This window comes from Ostrinia furnacalis, unplaced genomic scaffold, assembly GCF_004193835.3.
Source record: "Ostrinia furnacalis isolate ACB-3 unplaced genomic scaffold, ASM419383v2 OfSCF6000, whole genome shotgun sequence".
NCBI classification, from domain to species: domain Eukaryota; kingdom Metazoa; phylum Arthropoda; class Insecta; order Lepidoptera; family Crambidae; genus Ostrinia; species Ostrinia furnacalis.
The window spans coordinates 105030-118673 of record NW_021136239.1 but is presented as its reverse complement, the minus strand read 5'-3'; the positions used below and the strand labels follow the sequence as shown (position 1 = coordinate 118673).

At 37.3% G+C, this 13644-nt stretch overlaps 1 protein-coding gene across 1 annotated transcript in view; it reads left to right on the top strand.

Moving 5' to 3' along the window:
• Window positions 1-13644, top strand: part of LOC114361784 (chromatin modification-related protein eaf-1) — an 82563-nt gene that overhangs the window by 36034 nt on the left and 32885 nt on the right. The gene's annotated exons all lie outside the window — the stretch shown is intronic.

Below are 13644 nucleotides of genomic sequence, written 5' to 3'. Positions count from 1 at the left end.
TACTAAGTGAAATATTTTATGTAAATATTGAATAATTCCTTTATGACTTTGTAAGTATTAATTGGAATTTAAGGATTAACTTATTTTCATGGCCAATTATGTTCCAATATTTTTTTACTCGGAACTAATATTTGTTAATGAATTTTTGAACTTCTGACTAACTCAAGTACCATACGATGTTTTTTTATTGATCATAAATTAATACGCAACAACAACTAATATACTTTTAATTTTGTTAATTTTTCCTGCGTTAGGTAAAAAAGTTACTATAGATAGATACATTAAAGAAACGCCGAAGTCGATGATACAAATAGCAAACAAAGATAAGATACTTATCTATATTGTGTTTTAAAAATAAACAAATGATTACATTTTGAATAACATGAATCAGCCAAATAACAAAAAACACGTCATAAATCCATGAAAATTGATGTTGCTATGAGACATTATAATATATTATTAACTATCACGTATTGCATCAACACACTGCCTTTGTACTGTAATATTGTTCTCATCACTTCTTTCCTTATAAATAAAGTTAATGTTAAACGATACGATAGGTACTCAAAATTAGGATTTTCCAACCAAGAGGACGTGAAAAGATGTCAAAGGGGAGACGAGTGAAAACCTCGTAAGTTGATTTATTACCAAAACACTTTTATTGTAATGCCCCAAAGGTGATGTTTTTGTCTCGCTTGAAAAAAAATTTTTTCGGTACTCCCGGGGTTTTCACTCATCAACGACGATATGGAGCACGATATGGAGACACAATAAAGTTTTAAAACTCCGACTAAAAATTTAAGTCGCAGTCAGTGTAGGGTACTAGATAGTTGCGAGATCGTTTTGTTCACCAGCTCATAATAGTATTGTGAGTAAAATTTTTAACATCGTGATTACAATCAATCTCTCTGCAATCTATGTAGAAAAAAATGCTACTCTCGTCATACAAACACTTCGTCAAAACTTCATTAACAAATGATGACAAACATGAGATACATGTGATTCTTAATTGAATAGTACGAGTACAGTCAGCGTCAAATAGTTCGTGACTCCCAAAGTAGCCAAAAAGTTCGCAACGCGTCTTTATTACAATTTGAATAAGGTTGTGTTGTCAACTTTTTGGCTACTTTGGGTGTCACGAACTATTTGACGCTGACTGTACCATGACGAAAATTACATAAGACACATATGTGATTTTGCACACGTTTTGTTCACGCGCTCGCTACTTTAGGGTATTTACTGGACTCGAAATACCCAATTGTAATGAATAAGCTTTTAGTCGCAAATGTCATTATTTTTCATTAATCAGTTGAATTGTTAAACTAACAAGACCTAGGTTACATTACGAATAAATAATTGTTTTAGGCTAATTGATAAGATAAAATTTAGAGTAAGGGAAATGTTTTAGTAAATAATACATAATATTTACTCTTTTCCAATGCCGCAATGTAGGTATGCTTATTAAATAAGTGACTTTCAATACGGTTACTATCTACAATTAGGATAATATTTTTTTGGAATTGCTTAAGTAGGTAATAATAAAAAGGCTAACAGTAACGATGTTTTTATGAACAAAAATCTAATAAAAAATGATAGTAATAATTTCAGCCATAGGACGTCCACTGCTGAACATAAGCCTCCATGTTGATCGAATGGTAGCGGCCTGCGTCTAGCGCCTTCCTGCTACCTAATCTAATACTTAGCCCTATTATGGATCAGCTTATATTCGAATAGTATCTAATATTTCCCTGGACTTAGTTTCAGCTCTTTTTGTAGCAATCACTTATGACCTATATATAGGTAGAGCGAGCAAGCGGAGCATTACTGTGAAGTATGAACCTACTAAATCTCTCTCCACTGTTTCATAATCGGACAGTATTGGCCAGATTCCTAAACAAACGCGCACGCGTGCGCGCAGTGATACAGTACTTATTATTATTCTGTAGTGATACGCAGGGTGACGCAGACGCGTCACTGTTTACGTTGTGACCCGAAACTTTCCAGAAGAGCAATTTGTTTGTTCGTTTAATCAACGATTAGCAGGATGTAAGCATTTAACTGTATCCGAATAAAGATACAAACATGATACCGACACAGTTTTCAGTTGCGTAACTCTCACGAATTAAATTTTTTGACGCGGGGGAAATGTTTTGCGATCCGTCACCACTATTGGGGCCCAGGGTAGGGTAGAGTGTTCAGCTGTCAACTCCTGAAAATAAATACTACAATCGCAAAGGCAACATCCATTGTGTCTGCTTCTCTTGTGTTACTGTGGCCTAATTAATGAAATTATTTTCTTGAATATAATGAAATCTGACATAATTTTCATTGTTATCTATGTTTCAGAATGTAGGGTAATATAACTAAAGTAGCCGGTTTCCGGTAAAGATAACATAATATTGCCGATTGCTAATCGGCAATCAGTAGAGACAGTCGGCGAATGCTAATTATGCACTTACTCACCTTATAGAAACAGTTTAAAACTTAACTGTTACAAAAAGGACAAAGGGAAATAATTTGCGTTTTACTAATAGGCACTTATACGCATGCTGATTAGTAACTATTCTGCTCTTAAAAAGCGTTTTTAGGGTTCCGTAGTCCTGACAAGGAACCCTTATAGTTTCGATATGTCTGTCTGTCTGTCTGTCCGAGGTTTTGCAAATTTTTTTAGGTTAGCTCCCCTACATGTAAAGTGGGGATAAATTTTTTTCATCTTCTACCCCATCGTGTGGGGTATCGTTGGATAGGTCTTTTAAAATGGCTTAGGGGTCTCTAAGACTATTTTTCCAACCCTACACTGCGCGTGGCACGAAACGCACTTGGCCAATTTTTTAAAAGCCTAATTGCAAAAAATATATAACGTAAGTGCGCCTATTAACGACCCCCCAAAATTTGTATCCTATTACCGCCCTATTTTTCTTTCTTTCATAAAAGACATAATAACAGGTTCCAGAAAACACGTTACTTAAAAAATATCTAGATATGTTTATTGANCAGAAAAAACGTTAATAGAAACACACCTCGTCTATAGGTCGGTAATAGAAACAACTGCTTATTCAGATTAAATTGCTATTTATTAATTATTGTGTGATTGAATACTCATTGTTACTACTTGAATTCAAAGATTACTTCATCATTGTTATAAATAAATTAAAGTGTCTTTTCTATCACCACGTCTTATATCTAATTTTCTAACGTTTATCCGAAGTCAGCTTAAACTGGCGGTAATAGGCGCATTTACGTTATACTTAGGTTATTTCTTTATGACTTTTACAAGGGATGAATCGGCAGCATTGGGGTGTCGAAAATTATTATCTCCCGAAAGTTTCAGTTAGCTGAAGTTGTGAGGTGGAATTACTGAAATAGCTGTCTAAAGTTATATGTAAGATTGAAATGATTATAAACCAAGTCTATTAAAAAAAACATGTAATGTCATCTTTTATTGTACCTACGTATACCTAAGTGCATAAGCGTAGTCTTCTTCAGTAAATTAGTACTAAGTTAGCTACGTGTGAAAAGTTCGTGTGTCTTTTTGTTCTAATAATATCAATGCGATCATGAGCAACCAATACTTCTGAAATATGGATGTGTTTTTGTCCTCTGCTAAAGTGGGGTGGTCTCAAGGAGAATGAAGGATGCCGCCGTAGTCGGATTAGCAAGCCAAAGCATATGGATGAGCACGTTGCAACGCAGAAGTGCACGTGCGGTAAGAAGGCCGCTTTAATATGGATCGATCTGCCTGGAGATCAATAAAGGACGGCTAATTTTAGCCGTTAACGTGTTTTTATTCCAAAAACATATAGTTACACCAACCTGATTTAACCAAATATTTGATGCCTCGAAGAATTGTACCTACAATAGCAGTTGTCAGCTTTCCAAACAGAATCACTTTTACGCCCGTATTCACAAACATTACTATGAGGTCTCACAGTGCACGTGGATGCACTGGGTCACACATGAACCAATAACAGAGCTCTTTTCAACGCTGTGCGTTCGATTTGCTGCTTCACTTAAGCAAGCCTCGTTTGTGAATACGGGCGTTAGAAACCCAGACCAGACAGAAAACTGTTCGGTATTAAAATAAACATTTATTTTTAAATCTTACCTGCACATAACTTTATTCAAATACATTATGCATTACCAACATACTGCGGATTTATGTTTGTGTATTAAATTGCAATGGATTTAAGTGACAAGTGACAAATTCCGCCTGAGGACATTTTGCGCTGTTTATACGAGTGTAGGTACTACTGTGGACATCGTTAAGCCTAATTACACCTTGTACCTTTATACCAGTTTATGTAATGAATGAATGACTAATGAATGGCTGTGTTAGGTACCTAAAAGCAGGAAGGTATTATCAGTGCATCGTGCATCGCCGATGTAAACAAGGTAAAAATACGTGCACTTAAATCATTAGATACATTTAAGTGACGGTCAGATGAATGTGACTCTACAATGCGGGTAGATGAATAACTTGCATTTACGTGTCAGTATTATGTTCAAATTACAAGCATTTGTAGTTAGAGTTAACGTTTGGTAATTGTGGACAATTTAGAGCTCTTAGCTGTCATTCTGTTGCACGGTCTAATGAGGTGACAACACTCAAAACAACTGCAGAAGCACGGCCATTAGCAAGCGAGATGCGCCTAAAAACGTCGTGAAAAGATTATTCACGCCAGACACGTAAGTTAGCCAAACAAAAAGTTTAAAATGTGTTTTAAAATAACTAGATTGTTATAAAACCTCTTCTGAGTTACTTATAGAGGCATACTTACTTAATTATTGTATTGAAAAATACGTAACTGAAAGTAACTGAGTGAAGAAAGTAGAGCTTCATCAATTACTTAAGCTTCATTTGGTCAGAAATAGGAAAGGAAATTTTACTTTACCCTGTATTCATACAGATTGATTTAAATTCTCTAACATTTTAATCTCTAAGTATCTTTTGCGTTGTATTTACTCCGTCAGACGTAATTAACTGCTAATAAGGCTCTAGAAAAAACACATTTAGATCATTTATTCTAGAGCGACGTGATTAGCAACGTTATCGAATCTCAATTTAATATGAAGACAAAGGGTTATTAAAAAGGTAATCAAGAAATCTACGCTCAATAAAGTCTGTTGATCAATACTTATTGAACATTACTTTGGAGACAGACACTCTATTTATACTCTAGATTGTCTAGATCTAGTTAATCTTAAACTGGCTTCTAATCCATACTATAACACACGCCATTCACTCCAGGGGTGGGGCCTGGTGACCGTAGCACAAGTTTTTCTCTTGAAACCTATTGATTGAGAAAAGATTAATAAAAGGTTGACTTCTATCTCTAAATTTAAATAATTTAAATACATGGGTCACTTATGAGTCAAAAAAGTAAAAATAAACAATTAATTATACATTATGTAGTTACCTATCATGGCAGTCAAGTGCGCCTTGTGACTCACGAAGGTGTGGTTAGGGTCGATCTGCGGTAAGTTAATTAGTAGGTATTATAATTATCATGTTCTATGTTCTAGGTTGTTGAGTAGGTATAACAGTACCTAAATTATATTCTTTGGTCTCTGGCGATAGTGCCTGGCTACTAGATTGCCTCTGGGAGAGCGTGACCTCGACAGCATGCATGCAGTTGCGGAAAAGACAGCGAAAATTAGATCTTGCGTATTATTATGTGACTTAGGCACAATAAATAGACTGAAAGAATGTTCAGTCTTTAACAGAAGTGTTTTAATTAAAAAAATATTGTTCGACCCTGGTATACCTGAATACTTTTCATGACAATGATTAGAAAAATGAATTAGTTCAATTAATTACGAGCAGTTACTAGGCATAAGTCTGTTGGTATTGGCTTCAAGTACATATAAAGTATAAACCTAAGTACCTGTATCTTCGTTTAAATATAATCATTGTATAGACGCGCGGCTTCTCACCATCTACTAAGTCATTGTGAAGGATATTATAACTCGGCGCAATTCACAGTGCTATTCATAGTGAATTTTCAGGTGCCTTTAACTTTCAGGCTTAATTATGAGCTACAGTAATAATGTATTCTCCTACTAAAACTATTTATGTAACTTTGCCTGGAGCTAAAAATGTTGTTTGCTTTAAATTTCCATTGGAGAATTCCCTTATATAATTCTGTTTTAGCCCAAGGCATTGTACTCCTCGAAAGCCTTTGACAACTGAAATATTCAGTCCATCCAGCCTGACTACCTAATATTAAATCAAACACAAAGGACTAATCGATATGTCTGTTAGGTTAGCAATCGTAGAAACAACACAGGACAGTTGTACCATTTACATCTATAACGAAGACTAAAATAGGCGTAATTGAATACGGGGATATAAACAGATTGGAGCGGGGAAATCAATACAACGACGCGGTTAAACGTGTTTTATTACAGTGGTGGATGAGTTATGATAAGCCTGCTTGTACATTTTGTGAATATGATTCGCGTATTAACAAATAACTTGAAAAAATCGATCTGCCTAAGGTGAGAATTGAACCCACGCCTTAGGCAGTTCGATTTTTTCAAGTTATTTATAATTTTCAACTCTTAACGCTAAAAAATTAAATAACTATGAATCGCGTATCCTAGAACATCATATGCAGGTGTTATTTTAAGGACTACAGAACAGTTATGTATCAAAGTTCCGAACATATGGTATGTAAGTAAGGTTCTACACTACTTTTCTAGAAATTGTAATTTTCTGGGAAAATGGTGGGACGTCTTGTGCTGATTAATTTCGTTGCGGGTCCAATGACAGTTTAACTTTCCCCCGGCACAAACTTCACCTACACTGGTTGGGTTTTTGTAGGCGGTCAAGCTGCAAATCCTGGCTTCATAGGAGTTGCAGCGATGGGAACGAGGTTCTAGACTGGAAATGGGAATCAAATCTTGGACGCTCTACATTCATGGCATCTCTCTGCGTCATCAAGTCACATAAGTACCTTACATTAAAATTACATTACATTATTTTGGATATGACAATCGCCGAAGTTAAAACTAGCAGCCAGTAAAAAATGCAGAAAGTAAGGTAAGTAACTGCATAAAAATAAATTGACATTTATTACCGACTTCAATTAAAAATGTAGACCAGATTACGTGCACAGTGTGCCTTTTCTCGCCTTTAAGGAACTCGCCACTATACGTAAGTGTAAGTAATATTTAATTAAGTATACGGGTATACTTGTACAGCAATCAGAGCTCGTATCGTACTTTTATTGGGTCACCTCGATCAATAAATCTTAAGTGTTTTTATTCCGTGTCTATTCTTTGTATTCATGTCTTTGACCTGAAGATAATATGAGGCGCCTATCTTTGATTGTCTATAAGTTTTCCTGGTTTCAATCGAGAGACCAGTGGGCTGAGTGTGAGTTTACATCTAACGAAAATTTTAATTCTTGATCGTTTCCGCTAGGGGCGCTGCACAATCCGTGTCATTTTTATACACTCACTAGTGAGCGCTTTTGATGTAAGCTCACACTAGGCCCTCAGGTCCGACTCAAACGAATAGCTTTCATTCAGTGGCGGACATTCATCAGATTTGATACCAGTCCGATCCTCAACCAGTTCCAATGAATATGGCACTACCATCGCATCTCATAATGTCTAGGCCGTCTAGCTCAGACAATAATTCGCAGTTGCGTCCCAAAGAGTTTGGGAGGACACCGTCAGTCAGGTTTTAGTAAATAAGTGCTGCCCATCTGGCAGGGAGAGCCTCACATAACCGATGCACTGGTTCCCCCGGGAAAGTGGGTGTGCATTTCCTGAAGAAAAGAACTTAGAGAGTCCCATTAAATAAGGCCACTGAATCTCTGCTTTACCTACATTATTATTTTCCTTGCTTACCAAGTCGGCAAAGTGCTGCGTTTTTTGGTTATTATTTATGTATTCAAAGACTATTCAAATGTTACTTTAGTAACACACTATTTTGTGGGGCAGCTCAAGACAGTCAGTGAACTCTCCACAAGGTTACCGATAAGGTGCGTGATACCAGTGTGCGTCACAATCAGTCAAACATAAACATAATGGGTCATTTTTGACATTGGCAACATAAGAGAGGTATATGGAGAAACTTCACTCTATTTATCAAAAATATTTTGACGAGACATCTCACAAAAGACCTCATTCTTGATTGTGGCTTGGCTATAGCTTAGGTTCATTGCACACTTAAATAAAATACTTACATAAAGTCATCATCCATCATAGTTAATCTCAGCCACAGGACGTCCACTGCTGAACATAGGCCTTCCTCAATGATTTCCTTTGATTGATAGCCTGCAACCGCGCTTCCTGCTAACTTTATGAGGTTGCCTAAGTTGCCTTTCCACCAAAATAGACAAGTAAAATAGTGGAAATACGAGTACGAGCCAGTTTTATGAACCTGCATAAAGTTTTCATTTCACTCCGCCAAAGTCACCTACATTCATGTGCTCTCCGCTTCAGTAGGGAGCTTTCAGACACGGCGAAATGTATTCCGACCACGAATATTCATGTAAGAAATAAAACCCAGAAGAGAAAATTGAAAAAGCTTTCATGAAAATTTTCAGGTTTAACGCATTCCTGCTTCTGATGTTCGTGAGATGACATGCTGCATGCATGCATGCCATTATATTTTTACCTAATTTTATTCTAAGCTATCGGCCGCCCGCGACTTCGTACGCGTGGATCCCGTTTTACCCCCTTCATCTATCTTACGCGGTTTAGATTTTTTCATACAAATGTGTTTTCCCGCTAACTCCCGTTCCCGTGGGAATTTTGCAATATCCTGTTGTAACTAAGCTTTAACTTTACTAAGATACCTGCATGCCAAATTTCAAGCGTCTAACTTAAGCGGTTTAGATTTTTCATACAAAAGGATTTTCCCGCTAATTCCCGTTCGCGTGGGAATTCATAAGTATACTATAACTTGCCCAGGAGTACGAAGAATAATTGTACCAAGTTTCGTTAAAATCCGTCGAGTAGTTTTTGTTTCTTTAAGGAACATACAGACAGATAGACAAAAATTTTACTGATTGCATTTTTGGCATCAGTATCGATCACTAATCACCCCCTGATAGTTATTTTGAAAATATATTTCATGTACAGAATTGACCTCTCTACAGATTTATTATAAGTATAGATTAACTAAGTAAGCGTTAGAATGGTTGTAAAAAATAGATTTTTATTTACTGTTACTCAATTACTTGCGTCAATGACTGGGCACATTGAAATGGGTCACAGATAAACATATCGTTTCTTCTGAACTTAATCAACTTTTTGTTCCGGAAAAAATCCACATTGTTTTTCTTTCTTTGTACACAAAATGGTAACAAGATAAAGTTTTTGTAAAAATACCTACCGTAATCTATTTACTTACTTAGTTACTCTTACAGTTATATTTATGTCACGTATATTATACGTATCATAATCCGTGTCATAATGGTGGAATGTGACACGATCACACGACCTATAATAATATGACGAAATGATTTGCGTATTACACTATCAATGATGTCATTAAAGAAAATCTTATTGAGGGCTTTTCACACACCATTTTAGTTTTATAAACTCATGAAAATAAATGGTGTACTTAGTTTAGAAAGGGAGTATTGTAACTGCATAATCTTTTACTGTTATTAACTACGTTAGCTCTATTTTGTGCGGGTTTTAGACTAAGTACCTACCAGTATTATTCTAACAGTGCTGAAACATCATAGTTAGTTTTCTCTTTACACAAAGAAGGTATGACTTGACTATAGCAGAACCATCTCGTAGGACTGTCCTTACTGCGCAGTAACCTTAGCCTACAAACGTGAGGATAAATTAACGAGATGATCACTTCCAAGGTTCAAACCTGATGCAGCCCAAGATACAATTTAATACACAGGAAAATAAATTTTGTTGGAAGCAACGTCACCCATTTTATGGGGTTGTGTAACTTCGGTACGTGCTTGAGGTAACCCTCAATCTTTAAGTTAGCCAACCAGACAGTTAACTTAGGTAAGCAGTTAGGTATTTTGTTTTTATGTAGGTATACGTTAAGTAGGTACCTATGTTTTTATGTTACTGTTTGCTTAGTTTCTTGTCACAACAATAAAAGTTGCGAGTGCGGGTTGCGATTCATAGCCGTGCATGAGTTTAGTACCTACTATTAACTATCATTGGGCCGTGCCACCCCGGTCACAGTTGTTTATCAGCAGGTCTACTTAGGTCCTGTTGACGGAACTCAATTCACGTAGAAAAATCCTACACCACAACAGGTTTTAGGTTGTACGTAATTTAACTTACTTTATTATACACATATAAAAATTGTAGATGCGCGATTTTGAACCAGCAACCTCTGGCGCAGACGCTGCAGAAGTTTCCACCACTTAGCCAAAGTAAGTAGGTACCTAGCACTACCCATTAGGAAAAAGTACCTACCTACGAACGCGCACAATAGGTACTGTATTTTTAGTCTTAGAAAAAGAAACAATAGGCAAATATTTACTAGTATGTACATAACTAAGTATATAAGTGCACTTTAGTTGTTCAATCTGAGCTCAAGCCATAAGAGCGGGATGTTGTGTTGCGAGGGGCATCCCCCACATGCTACTCGTACCTCTAGATTGTTCTTCAACAAATTATCTTTATTGACAAATTGCTTGACGGTGATTTGATAGCAGCTAATAGTCACAAGGTAACATAATTCAACATCAAGTATCTACAGTAAGCAAGAATTTATTTTTCAAAACAGCTCTCCTAAAGACTCTGTGGTTCACTGATAAGATCACCTACTTCAGACGATATTCATGACCGTCCTTTTCATGCAGATGCGCCAGTGAGTACCTAATAATCTGCGCGACTGTCACCCTCTGATGCTTGGCAACTGGGATCGATCCCCAGTGGGGATCTTTCTGTTCGGTTTGGTTGGTGGTGGGGCTTGATCTAAGTCCGCCTGGCTAGCTACCATTGCATCATCTTACCCACAATCTTACTTTTCTGTTCTGGCAGTTGGAGGTGATTAGGTATACCTACTCGTATATTCGAGCTAAGTAAGTAATTAGTTCCTTCCTTAAGAACCTTTGACCAGGCATACGGACAAGCAATGCAGTCGTACAGGAGGATACAAGGAAGAGGGGCAGCCATAGTAGATAACACAGAGTCGTTCAGGAGTGTGCAAGTAAGAGGTGCAGCAACCGTAAGTAGCTAAAGATCGGCTGGGACGAACAAGGATAGGCGAATCCAACTCGCGAGACTTGACAGGGATACGCTGGTTAAGACGGCCCTTTACAAGGCTTGGGAGCCTGCGGGTAGCGAGCAACTTATTGGACGTAGAGAGGGCTATTAATTATACGTACATTTTCTACTTTGTCGAAGATAAGCACGAGAACAACGGTTTGTCCAAAACATACGAATTTGGTCTTATTTAATGCAGGATTAAGTGCCCTTCAACCGTCATGAAGACCACTTTTCGATAGGGTAAGTCCTTTACGCGGTAGGTATAACCGGAAAACCGAAAAAACGCCCCTATCGGGGGCCCCCACCACTTAAGCACAACTCCGTCGAAGTCGAAAACCTAGGAGTCTTTAGGCAACCAATGAAGCCATTAAAGCAAAAACATCTTTTTTAGGAATTATTTCCGATTTGATTCATTTTTGTGTTTAATTCTACTGGCCTATAATTCTACTAATAGAATTATAGGCCAGTAGAATTAAACACAAAAAGCCAACGCCCACATTTTTCACATCACGGCCAAGACGTTACACAGCCCTATGCCCGCCTAGGACCATTTTAAAAACATGCAAGTTGTACAAAAAATTATGAATCAACTAGCTTTTTCCCGCGGCTTCACCGGCTTCAGTTATTCTGGGTTATAAACAATATTACTGTAATGTTTCGTCAAAATCCGTTCCGTAGTTTTTGCGTGAAAGAGTAACAAACATGTTAACATCCAGACATCCATAAACACTTTCGCAGTTTTATAATATTAGTAGGATAATGGAATTTAAGGTAATTTTAACCAAAAGCAATATGTAAAAGTAAATCTTTTTAGCTAACTGCTGTCGAATCCGTAAGATCAGCAATTTCAGAATCACGGACTCACTTAGTACCTACTTCATGATAATTTATCTGCACTGTAAAATTGCTAGTCATTTTCCCGTAGGCACACATTATTACATGAGCACTCAACAATGCGTTAGGCAAGTAGAACCTGTAAGACTAAGGTTCAGCCAAACCAACGCGACCAGCAGGCGTGCGATGGCGATCAATGCATTTATTTTTCGCGTATGATCGCGTTGGTTTGGCTTGGCATAAAGTCATATAGGTTCTACTTGATTACCGCATTGTTGAGTGCTCATGTAATAATGTGTGCCTACCCTTAGGGTAATTGTAGAAAATGGGCTTTGCGTGCATAAATCGATTGCAATAGTTTATCTAATATCAAACATGCGATGTTACGTAGCCATCTGAGGGCGGATGTCCCAGCTTGGAGCGGCCGTGGTAGACACTCGAGGCTAGCAGTTAACTCCCCTCGTTCAATTATCCAGTTTATTTAGATGCGATCCCCTATTGACGTCAGGGAAGTTTTCAATGCACAGATTAGATGTAATAGGTATACCTACCAACTACATACCAAGTTATTGTACCTATCGCACTATCTAAGTATTTACTTAATATTTATTTAGATGCTGTGCCCACAAAGAAAATGCCACTAAGTAACTAGGTGCAGTGCCACATAAGTAATTTCATGTAATATAATAGGAATGGGGATTCAGCAATTTTAGTGCGAAAAATGTAATCTATACTTACTTATAATAAATCTGTAGAGAGGTCAATTCTGCATGAAATATAAAATAACTATCAGGGGTGATTAGTGAACGATACTGATGCCAAGATGCAATCAGTAAAATTGTTGTCTGTCTGTCTGTCCGTCCGTATGTTCCTAATAGAAACAAAAACTACTCGACGGATTTTAACGAAACTTGGTACAATTATTCTTCATACTCCTGGGCAGGTTATAGTATACTTAGGAATTCCCACGGGAACAGGAATTAGCGGGAAAATCCTTTTGTATGAAAAATCTAAACCGCTTAAGTTAGACGCTTGAAATTTGGCATGTAGGTACCTGAGTAAACTTAAAGCTTAGTTACAACAAGGAATTCCAGAAATTCCCACGGGAACGGGATTTCGCTGGAAAATCCTTTTGTATGAAAAATCTAAACCGCTCAATTTAAACGCTTGAAATTTGGCATGCCTTAGTAATTTTTAAAGGACTGGGGTGTCACACCCCACCTCGTACAGCGAGGGTTAAAACTTAGTTACAACAGGATATTGCAAAATTCCCACGGGAACGGGAGTTAGCGGGAAAAAACATTTGTATGAAAAAATCTAAAGCGCGTAAGATAGATGAAGGGGGTAAAACGGGATCCACGCGTACGAAGTCGCGGGCGGCCGCTAGTATGTAATAAAATCGCAGATTAGGGGTGTATTCCGTTATAGAACACTAACAAATCCTAGTTATTTTTTAAATTATTAAATAAAATACCTATGGATTCACTGTCGGGAGTCAGGGGCGCTACGACAGTTTACGCTCACGTCCAGGGGAGACTTCATTCCAGAGTATGGTTCGAATAAAAGCTAACCAATGGACTTCTACTACCGTGGTTGTAC